Here is a 12844-nt window from a genome sequence, read left to right as displayed (position 1 = left end):
GTTGGTTAAAGATGAAACTGTTTTTGTGACCTATTGAATTGATAAATGAGAGAGAGATGTTGACGGATTAAAAATAAAAATAATTAAATAAATAAATAAAATAAAAATGTTATTGAGCTATTTGAATGCGATTCCTGAGTTGATTCTTAGAGCGAATGTGACTGGAGGAATATTGAATGCTGGAAATAACTCAGGGAATGTATAAACTTTAAATTCTTGTCTGTTTCTATGCTCTTTTGTCATATGAGAGGAACGATAGGACGAGAGGAGAGAGAGAGAGAGAAAGAGAGGAGGGGCTGGCGTGTACATCACGTGACAAGGATCGAGTCAAAAAGGTTTTGGTACTGTTCTGTTTACAAAATCTTCCCCTACAGGATATTTGATGTTATGACAATTTCACAGAGGCTTGGCAAATACTGATTCATTAAAAATTTGCATTTTGGAGTTTCTGTGCATCACTTGGGTTGATTGGAGTTGTGTTGGGAATCGAGTACTGACATTATTCTGTAAAATTAAGATAATTGGGTGCTTATAAAGCAAGGGGGTTTATGGGTATTGTAGTCTGAAGTTGACTACTTGCATTTACTTTCCGGATGGGTTGTGGTAAGATAGCCACTAATTGGTATAATAGGAATATAGAAATGAAAAAATTGTTTTAATTATTCATAAATTTTTTATTGATTTTTTTAAATTGATTTTATTATTTTAATTTTAAAAAAATTGAATAAAATTTTTGAATAGAATTTTTTTATATTCATATTTTTGTTGATTGATTTAAAAAAAATAAAATGTTTTTTTTATTTTTTTTATTTTTTTTAGGTTATATTAATAATTAAAGGGGGGATGCCATAGGCTATATAGTCTAAAATAAAATAATTCACAATAAAGGAATATAAAAGAGTTGGTACAATGAGAAAAAGATATCAGGACTATGAAGGTAATTACACCTGTTGATATAGTACAAAATAGTAATCCTTTAACTAAAGTATTGCAAGGTTATCTGGCAAATGAAACAAAAGTTGGCCTGACATTGAACAAACTATAGCTAGTAGAGGGAATCTTAACCCTGACGTCATCAACATAATGAAAGTGCTTCTGTCAATTCATAAAGCAAATCAAAAGAAGGGAAAAAGGGAACAATGTAAAGAAAAGACACAAAGTTAAGTTGTCCTTCATTCTCAAACAAAAACTGATAAAAGATTCCAGCGATAAGATAAACAAAGGTATAGAGAAAATGCTAAAGGAAGAAAAGGCGACAGAAAAACTAATGGCAGAAGTTAGTACACCTTTCTCACATACGGATTCAGCAAAAAGACCCCCACCTTATGAGAAGGAAGTAGAGCTTAGGGATGTTTATCCTCAGCTTCCGGTGATCATCCAGGAGGGTGATTATTGCATCAGAGATGAAGATGAACGAATAATATAGAGAGGACAAGCAGAAACGACAATAAAAATGAATCCAAAACTCCAGAAGTAAGAAAAAACCGAGATGTCTGGAAACTAAGAGAAGAATGAGGTTCGGAAAGATGAAGATACAGAAGAGAAGAAAAACTGCTGAGAAAAGAATCCCAAGAATTGGAGGAGAAGAATACATTGAGGCCAAGGAAAAAGGCCACTAGTAAGAAGATGATGGAAGATGATATTTCAAGGACAGAACTTAGAATATAACCTTTTGAAGAATACTGATATGTCAACAACAAGAAGGAACAGGACCAAGAAACTCTCAGAAAACTCAATCAAATACAACTGGTGAAGGAGAAGAAACAAGCTTTGGTTATGAAGAATCAGAGTGAACCAAATCAACAATCACTGCTACAGCTTCAACTAAACAATGTCAAATGCAATTGTACCAGCCACCAAGGGCAGTACCAGTTGTTTCATATCCACAGCCAGTTTCTGGACAGACACAGAATTGGAGAGGAAGAGGACGAGAAGGCTTAGAAGGAGGAGGAAGGTTTCAGCTACACTTCCAGCAACTTTCAGAAGAGTGTTATAATTGTGGACAGGTTGGTCACTTTACCTGTGATTGCAATGCGCCAGGAGGAAACAATAGAGGACATTTCTGAGGAAGATAAAGGAGCAAGTGAAGATCACCTGTTCTCCAGGTGAACCCTTAAAGGAGCAAGGATTCTAGAGGTGCCTAGAAGATACGAAGGGGGGTGTCAGCTGATAGAACCGATTTAGGGAGAAGGAAGAAAATATCTAACAATTGAAGTGAAATAAAAAGGACTAGGAGAAGTGATAGTGGAAAAACTTTTATCTGTGTTGAGCCTAAAGAGGTTAAACATCTCACTATGTAAAATTAACTAATTAGGATAGGGATTTGAGGTAGTAAAACAGCTAATTACTCTTAAGGAGCCAATTGAGCTCTGCTATAAAAAATCAAAGAGAAATTAAAATAGACATACTAATATTAGAACATATACCTATTGCATTGTTGGGAAGAGATGCATTGTGTAAATTGAACTGTACAATAAGATGTACACTAGACGGCTGTCTGGTAGAAGATTTTTAAAAAAGTAGGGTTTTTGGGAATCATATTTGCTTAGGAAAATAATATCATAGGAAGGATGATAATCTATTAGACTGCCTATTAGACAATCTGTCTGAAAAATAAAGTTAAAAGGGGTGACTGTTATTCTTGGTTACATTCCTACACCAAGGGATTTCAGACTAGGCTAAAAGATGTTTAGTCGTTTGCCAAGTCTGTGTGTAAAGAAGTCAGAAGCAGGTGGGGACTTCCCAATCACATATTCTAAAAAATAGTGGTAAAGGATTTTGTGAATAAATCAGTGGAAAAGGGTTTTTAAAGGTTAGGAGAAAAGATTAGATTAAAAAAGTTAGGAGAACTAGGGTTGAAGGAACTCTAAGACAGTAAGCTAAGTTTTAAAGTTAGTAGTAAGAGAGAGAGAACAGTGGTGAAGGACATTTTAGAGTTTAGTGGGAAGATAGATATGGTAGGAGTTTAGATCTGTTAGGAGCAGATGCATTGAGAAAGTATGCGTTGCTGAATGATAAGAGAAGATTGAGGGTGATTGAGTATCTATACTTACAGTTCCCAGCAGGAAGATCAAGGTAATTGTGGGTGTATTTTTTATAATCAAAAGTTTGAAAGTCAGGGATTAGAGGTAGGACTGAGAGTTTAAAAAAAAAGTGACACTAGTGGTGATAGAGGGAAATACAAGTAAGGAGTTAAAAGTCTTAGGGAAAATAGATGAAGTAACAACAATGACATTAACACTTCAGCATATTAAAACAACAGTGAGAAGCAATTTAACTCTTTCAACATTGATAGTTATTAAAGCCATAAATATATCGCATTTGATTATAAGGGAACCAATAGCTCCAGCACCAATTTTAGGGGGAAAAAGACTGTTATTAGGGTTAGGATGGTGACGTTCCTCCCACATGGAGAGATAATTCTGGAGAAGAAGTATTGTTATCAGGACCAGATGTAGAAGCTGTTGCACCTAGTCAAAGGAAGTATAGTTTGTACAACGATATGAAGTGGAAGAGGGTTATGAGTGATTGTTCATTTAGTTTGCGTAATGTTACAGAGAAAGATCAGGGAGAATATATGTGTACTTATCTAGTGCAAGCATTAAAATTTGTTCCGGTTAAGAATTATTGGTTAAAAGGCTATGTAATCGTAAAGTGACGCTTATAATGGAAGATTTGAAATCTGTTGAAGCTTCCACAGTCACCGAAGGAGTTCAGGAGAAGTATATTACAGTAGTCACTCCAACAGTAAATAATACACAGAGGATATCGGTAGCTTTCCCACTAGAAGTAGTTAAGGGTGTTAATACATCAACTAAATCAACTACTTTAATGGTAACTTTGAAAGGGATTAATGGTACGACGGCAGTAACAAATGTAGGAAGTATGACACAGACACAAACAACGACTTTTCTGAAATGATACGGATGGAGAGTGCTGTCAATGGTAGTAAGGATAGGGTTAAAATAGGAGAGCAGATAGTGGTAGAGAACAATATAGATTCATCTGAAATAGTGAAGGATACTATCATGGAGGTACAGGATGAGGTCTTTGATTTTAATGACAGACAAGGAGAGGTATCTGATCAGTACCGCTCGTTAGGGAAGAGAGAAACTAAATGGAAGGCGTATGGGTTTGATTCTTCTGTTGTGAAAATTAAAGATAGATGGGCAGGTAGGAATCTTTGGTTCCAGCAGCTAGCTCATTCTGTAAGATCAGTGAGGAATCTTGAGGGTCCATGTCTGTTGAGAATTCCAGCACCAGACACGTGGGGTTACATTTTAGAGAAGGTCGCTCAGCCTCTATCAAGTATGTGTCAGTCTTATGCTTTGTCATGGCTATTGTATCAGCAACAATCAGTAACAGATAAAATAATGTCGTTGTCAAAACATTTGTTTAAGCCTAGGTTTAGGTGTTCTTGGTTAAATGAATTACCCTATGTGAATTTGTTAGATGGGAAGGAAAATCAGGTAACAGCGAACCCTGATGCATTGGAGGTGAAACCAGTGAGGGCTAAAAGTTGTTTTTGTTCTAATAAAACATATGATGTAAGGGGTATGTTAATGGGAATATCAGATTGTGATGATTATATGATGACTTTGGGTAAGCATGACCTTAAGGGTAGTAATGAGAAATATGTTACTTTTTATGTTCCAGTTAGTAAGAAGAGTAGGACTTTGATGGTGGAAGATCAGATTTTGCCTGACAATGTGACTATTGGGAATTTTAGAGATATTTGGAGGGTTTGTGGTGATAAAGCGTATATAGTCTTACCCTATGGATGGACAGGATGTTGTTACATGTCAACGTTGAAGCTTCCATATGAGGTTTTTACCATTAAAAGAGGGGTAGCACCGGACACAGATAAATCTGAATCTAGGTTTGGAAATAGGGTGAAAAGAGACATGCCGACATTTCATAGTCTTGAAGCCTATCATTGGAGGATAAGTCTAAGAGAGAAGGGGGGACTTTTTCCATGGTATGGTGTAACATTTTTGGCAGATCATATTGATAATATTAGCTATACTTTGATTCCAGATAGTTCAGATAGTATCACTATGCGTTGAAGAATATAAGGGATGCGTTTGGTAGATCTGAATGAGCTGGATGGTCAGCGAAGTCTTGGTTGCAAGATCAGTTAGGCCCAGTGGGAGCAGTGATGGATTAGATTTAATAGCAGTTTTGATAGCACTGTGTGTGATGTTTGTAATTTGTTACTGACCTTTGAGAAAGCTATGATATTGAGATAGGTTGGAGTTGTGATGCCTGGAGACAACACTCAGATGCCGTTGTTGACTGTTCCTGATCTGGATGAAGATGGACAAGTGGGACTGGATTGATGGATAAATTTCCTTTTTGATTATTTGATCATTTTTTCAAATTTTTTCGATATTAGTGTGATTTTAGTATGATGTTATGAATCAAAGGGGGGAAATAGGATAATGTGATTCATACATCATTTATATATAATTTTTATATTCTTAGTTGATATTGATGTTTAATTTGAAAGTGTTGTTTTGCAAAAGATACTGTTTGGTCTTTTCTTTTCTTCCAGAAGCATTTGGGGGAATATGTAGAGATTGAAATACTCAAACAAGGACAATATGAAGGGACAATATGAAAGGAGAATGACTGGAGGAGATGGAACAGGGAAGGTGTGGAAATGTTCCCATTCCATCATCAACGATGCATTGGAAGAGGAGACTACGGGGGAGATTAAGTGTAGTGGACTACATTCCAGTGTCTGCAATGAAATATAGACATATTTGCATGTGTAATACATGATTTGTGTCATATTCTTAGGTATTAATTTTTGTAGAATGATATTTGATGTTATTGAATACATGTGGGGATCTTAGATGTTTTTGTTTATTTCGTGAATGCTTAGGGACAGGGAGTCTAGGCAGGGATAGAGGTCCACTATAGGGTCCGATGGGTCGACCAGCCTGAGAGTGGACATTTTTTGGATAGTATTTTGTTTGCAGGGGCTTTCATGTGTATTTAATTGCATCATAGTTTCAAATGCATTGATAAAGATTTATGAATTCATCGGGAGTACCTAGGTGGTTGCCTGGGGCAGAGGGACCGTGAGATAATTTTACTGTCTTGATTGAAGGCTGCCAGACAGTTTTTCGCTCTCACACTCCATAAAGATTTGTTCATATTTCATAGTAATGTATTCACACTCCATAAAGATTTGTTCATATTTCATAGTAATGTATTCACACTTCATAAACATTTATTCATATTTCATGGAAAGGTATTTACACTCTAGAGAATAATGTTTTTTGGTTTAATGTTAAAGATACTCAATAAGATAAATTGTTACTTGTCATAATCCTATTCTGTTTGTTTTCAAGACTTTTAGTTCGTCTCGAAGGGGGGATATGTAGTGTATTAAGATTATGACTTTCTTTATGGGTTTAAGTGGACCCTTTGAGGATGTTTATTTTAGTATCAAGAGGGAATGTTTTAGTGTAACGCCACATACAACAGACAGGAAGTGTGTGTTGTAGACAGGGGATTGGACAGTAGAGGGAGCCACCCATATCTTGGGAAGATTATATATACTGGGTAAAAACAACGAAGAGGTTAGAGCAGCCATTGCAATCTGGGACGTTGCTCTCCGGGTGATCATGACATCTGTAAAACTTATGCTGAAAGCGTGTGATATGAATAAACTTATGATCAAGGTTCAGTATGAGTGGACTCCTTTGTTACAGCAATGACTAGCAACATTTTACTCGATACTACAATACAATTTACTTTAGGACGCACCATGTAGTCTATTGTAACGGATATTCAGAGCTTGAATATCCTAAATGATTACTCTTAAGTCATTGCTAGGTATCAGGACTATAAAGCCAATGCAACTACAAACCACATGGATAGGCATTCACAATTAGTGCATTGCAGGCCGACACTGTATAGCCTAGGCTACTATTCTACTTTGCCGGGATAGGAGGGTTGCTAATTTTTTTTGTCTTGCCTAGGGTGGCATATAGGCCAGGACCTAATGCTGCAACCTGGTCTCGTTTAATATTATTCTGCACGTGAATCCGAGACACTTCATTTATAATTATAATAATAATATGCCATTTAGCAGACACTTTTATCCAAAGCAACTTACAGTCATGTGTGCATACATTTTTACGTATGGGTGGTCCTGGGGATCGAACCCACTACCCTGGCGTTACAAGCGCCATGCTCTACCAATTGAGCTACAGATATGTTATGTTTCGTATGGTATATATTGATTTGTGGCTGTCGATCACCCATTTCGTATGATATGTTACTAATTACAATTCATATTATATGTTACGAATTTGCAAAACGTATAACATGTTACAAATTCTAGCTAGGTGGCTAACATTAGCTAGCTGGCTAATGTTAGCTAGGCTAGGGGTTAGGGGTTAGGGTTAGGGTTAAGTTTAGGAATTAGGTTAAAGGGTTAAGGTTAGGGTTAGGGGAAGGGTTAGCTAAAAGGGTTAAGGTTAAGGTTAGGGGAAGGGTTAGCTAACATGCTAAGTAGTTGCAAAGTAGCTAAAAAGTAGTAAGTAGTTGAAAAGTTGCTAATTAGCTAAAATGCTAAAGTTGTTCGTGATTAAATTTAAACTCGCAACCTTTGGGTTGCTAGACGTTCACGTTATACGCCCCCCCCCCCCCCCCCCCCCCCCCAAACCTTTTGTTTTTGCCTTAAGTAACCATCTGTCTTATAAAACCATACCAAACGTTACATATCATATTAATTTGAGTGTTCCAGATTTACATTTACTATGTTACGTCTAGTCTATCAGACCAGACTGGATGGTAGATCCCATGGAACTAAAATAGTTGTTTATCTCTCTGATATCTATACATTCAGAGATTCAGAGATAGACATTGGTAGATGGCTTAGAAAGGCCTCTGATGCTTGAACTCAAAATGTCCCCAGAAGAAACCAACCAACGAGAACACATCAGGAAGTGACTTTGATTGTGCCTCAGCAGGCCTTTAAGGTCTTATAAACTAGACGATGATTGCTCCCTTCCTGATTACAGAGAACGAGGGAGAAAGAAGCGTTGATCTTTGAATCAGAGGAGAATTTTCTCCTTCAGAACTGAAGACATTTGGGCTGATAACAAAGCTTTTAACTAGCAGAACAGGAAACAGCCTTTCCGCATTCCATGGGGGCAAAACCTTTTTGTGCACCCAGTCCTTGTGCCACGTAGAGAAGCCCCTGTAAGCAGGCAGATACACAGTAGAAGTGAAAAGTTAGTTGGCTTGCTATTGTAGCCATTTCATATTTTTTTGCCTTGGATTACAGACACAACGGTTAGTAAAGGAGCAGTCATGGAGAGGAGGGCCCCAAACTACTCCAAATGGGCAGAAAGGCGATCCACTGTGGTTTATGGTAGGTGAGGATTCTTAAATTGCAAAGCTTCCCTCGAAGGTGCGTCAATGATGGGACTTGTTTTATGGTGCTTCCTCCTTTTCTGGCTGCCTTCCTCACTCACTCCTCAACATCGCAATACTGTTATACTCCACTTGCTTTTGTGTCACACAATGATTCACTTTATTTTAACCCTGTTTTTGGTTCCTTCTATTATTTATCATTGAATAAAACTTGGTTTTGTACTTCAAATAATTATTTGGACATTACAGCATGTATTGGCACCTCACATTTGGCCATTACATTGTGTGCATTCTCAGTTTTTAAATCCATATCAATTCATTTCTGGTTAACAATTAAGTACCTTACTGTAATAGTTTTCTATTAAAATGGTCAAAAAGAAACAACAATAGCTTTTTATCAAGTAAGAATTTAGCTAGGACTGTCTGGGAGTGGTCTGAGTGGGGAGGGGAAAAGAGCCCTTATTGGCAGAGATGTTTGTAACTCTCTTTGTTATTGGTCCATTAACTAATTTACCACCTGGTGATGTCATGAGGCAAGCCAAAACCCCACCCATGCAAAACCTGCTGATAAGATGGTCCTGTGTAGATTGTATTTTAAACCAGCAACTATCAGGAAATAACACATCAAGTTTTTTCACACTTTTACAGTGTTAGTTTCATCAGCTGTTCTACATTATAGTACAAAACACAAAAACTGAATTTTGACTGCTCTGGGCCTTTAACCAATATTAGGCTAACATTGACTCCAATTGATTAAAATGGACAAGTAGGCATAGTGGATTAGAGTTGCCTTGTATTTTGCTGGTTTAGGGCGAGAGTGCATGTGATTGACTCAAACTAGGAATAGGACAGGCCAAGAAAAAACAGCTACAATACCATATATAATGCAACAAGTATCTGTAGGCCATAGCTTATAAAAATAAATAGCTGTTATTGTCTTTAAGAAAGGAATAGACAGACCAAAGATAACTTGATTTTCCCTGTCCAATTTGAGTCCCATTTTAGAGTAAGCTAGGCTATATGTCTACTGTAGTCTACAATCACAGCTAGAATAATTTGATATTCGTAAAAACCATAAGGTGACATTATGATTTTTTTTATTTTGTTAACCCCACAAGCCATGCGCTCTGCCACATTCGGCTCGTGGAGGATGCTGACTTTGGGCGTGGAATATAGCTCATGGGCCCAGTCTCCCGAAAGCCTTCGTCGACGACAGGCAGTGATAAGCGAGAACTCAGAAGAAATGGACAGCATCGACATTGACCCGTCATGGAGAGAGCGGCAGATGGACGGTCCTCAACAGTATGATGCCGTCCTGCATCTTGACGAGAGAGCGGCTTCAGGAGGGGGTCGTGGCAATCATAACATCATTCGTACACACGAATCCCTCAATAGCACGCCATGGTCCAAGTCTAACAGGTAAAGTTGATAGTCCCTTTGATATTTTAAGTAGAAATTATGCACCAATATTGAATTTTAAAAGCCTGTGATATTCAATGAAGTTCCCTTTAATATAGAACACATAGAGAATTCAATGAATCAAATTTGTTATATGAATACAGACTTGCTAAAGTGCCAAAATTCAGCATTTTGACATGTCCCTCTGTGCACCCTCTGTGACTTCCAGGAACATTTTAACCCACTTAACCCCAACATTTCTCAAGGTTTTCACCATCATTGTAAAGCACTTGTTATTTTGTGGCTTTGACAAAGTCATTTCTGAAGATTGTTATTTATTTCATGTGATTAGTGATTCATAAGAAAAAATATATATAATAATAATAATGCAAGCCCTGTCCCTCATTTTATGGTCAACCCAATCCTGAACTCTCGTTTTAATATGGTGAAACTATTCCTTTTAAAATAATTTTTCTAAAGAAACTGAATTGAACATCTATAAGTGAAATCATAGCGTAAAACCAGGTGAGATGGTTCTACTCTATTTGCCAATTTCGAGTGTTTTGTGGTGGAAAACTGAGTGGGTCGATCATAACACATCAACCTTGATAGACAGGCTAGAAATGTTTAACAATTTCATTTTTTTGTGAAGGTTGCATTCAACTGCCCCTCCCTGTTGCACACAACAAGCTTCCATTTGCCCTGTCAGAAGGGGATTTCTGGCTGATTTAAGATGAAATCATCAACCCTGTTACACATCTCAAAAGGCAACAAATTGATCAAATCAAATCAAAATGTATTTGCCACATGCGCAGAATACAATTGATAGAACAAGTCGAACGACCCAGTAATGGTCTTCTCAGTCTAGGCTAGCACAATGATCTGAGGAAGATAGCCTCTTTATCAAAGCTGTCAAAAGTGTTTTTCTTCCCAGTAGCGTCTGTGCAAGGGATATTTTGTCTCTAATATCACTGAAAAGGTTACTCATTCCATTAATTTTTCATTCTGTTGCAATACATAATGGCAGCCAGCAGAGGGATCAAAACCTCACTCAACTCCTGCTCTAGATATCTAAAATTCAAACACAGGCCAGGAGTTATTAGGCACTTTTATGCACCGGCATTTTTCAAAGTTTCTTTCTATCAACCTAAGAGGCTGTTCTGTTGGATGTATTGCAACACTGAGCTTATACCATATCCTCAATAGCTCTCTTACGTATATGAGGTCAAAAAACACATTCAATAGATGTATAGCAGAGGCTGGTGGGAGGAGCTATAGGAGGACGGGCTCATTGTAATGACTGGAATGGATTTTATGGTACGGTGTCAAACCTGTGGTTTCCATGTGTTTGATAGCGTTCCATTTATTCCATTCCAGCCATTACAATTAGCCCGTCCTCCTATAGCTTCTCCCACCAGCCTCCTCTGATGTATAGGCTATGAAAACCTGAATTCCAGAGGTCCTTGAGGATAGTAAGTGAGAGTGATGCCAAGCCTGCACACAGAGTCACTCAGAGGGAGATAAGCTCCTAAGCAAGGGGGCATCCAAGCTGCTCAAACAGGGTCTTTGGCTCAGGGCGACAGACCGACCATTGCTGCACAGAAAGACCCGCCAGGCCACTGCCATCCCACCCACAGTCCCTAGATGGGAAACACAGGACGATTTCCTAAGGAATATCTTCAGCAGTGAGCTGGTGGGGGAGGCTCATCTCCATTCAGTCTGATGTGAGTCAGTGATAAATAGCTGAAAATCTACATGCTCTCTGCTCTGTGAGCATTAGACGACTCCTCAGCATTTACCCCATTTGACACAGAGCCTCTTTGATATCTATTTCCACTGCAAAGGCCCGTGCCGCTGTGTCTGGTTTATCCTATAGTTTAATATATTTTACCCAGATTTTCTGTTTTTATTTTAACCAGAATGAATTCAAAGACATTGAATAAAAAAAATTATGTGCATGATGCAACCAATCTCAAAGCATGTGATCTTGGTTAACCACTGCATGCCTGATGCCTCCTTATGATTTAGATAAAATCCACTGGATACAGATTATAGATAATGTGATTTTATGAATAGCTGAATATAGAATGTGGAGTATTTTTTTATCACAAGCTCTACCAATCTAGTATCTCCTCACATCTACACAACACAATAATGGAACAAACATTTGTATGTGTTCTGTCTCTGTCTTAATGCTTGATTAGACAGACTGAATTCAATCATAAATTAATAAAATAAGACTCAGACAGCATGACTGCATGTATGTCCACTTTACTGCATGGCACACGATGTGCATCTTTTCCATAGTCCCACAATACAATCAAGTAGCAACTTCATACATTAAGGATGCCCACAGGTGTCAAACAAAACCCAGTACATGACAACTTTCAGTTTACAAACAACTTTTCAACATGTGGCCTATTTTCTGAACACTTTTTGTTTTCCACCAACATTCATAACATTACAGTAACACTGTTACAATGCATTTATTTTAAGACAACTTACAAACAAGTATTTTCTTTTAGAGTAAACACTCAACCATTTTTATATTTCACCAGTACATCACTTGTACCCTTTTAATTTATCACACTCAGACATTTTCAGTGGTGCTCTTTTAACCCTGTGAGGTCTGTCTTTTGAATGTCTGGTGGCACTGTGATGCCTTGGTCAGGAGCCTGAGTAACAATGGGTTGTGTTTCAAAGTCTGTACTGTTCTCAGCCCCCAGTGTTGTCCTGCTCAGTGAGTGTTTCACTTGTGTCACTGATTCTGTACTTTTTACACACGTCTTGTTTCCCATTGGAGACTCCACGATCACACTGTTTCCTGTTTGCTTACAACCTTGTGTGGTGTAGCGTTGAATGGCATTGTGAACCTTTTCTTGTTGTACGAGTACTGTGTTTGCCACAGCCACTTCGGAGTACTGTGCTCGTGTAACAGTTGTTAAAATACTTTGTGAATTTCACCAGGTTCATATATTATTATTGAATGCTGATTGACTGACAGCCGTGGTATATCAGACCATATACCACGGGTATGGCAAAACATTTATTT

This window comes from Coregonus lavaretus, assembly GCF_964263955.1.
Source record: "Coregonus lavaretus genome assembly, chromosome: 4".
In the NCBI taxonomy this organism is placed as follows: domain Eukaryota; kingdom Metazoa; phylum Chordata; class Actinopteri; order Salmoniformes; family Salmonidae; genus Coregonus; species Coregonus lavaretus.
The sequence above is the reverse complement of the archived record's forward strand: the minus strand, read 5'-3'. Positions refer to the sequence as shown.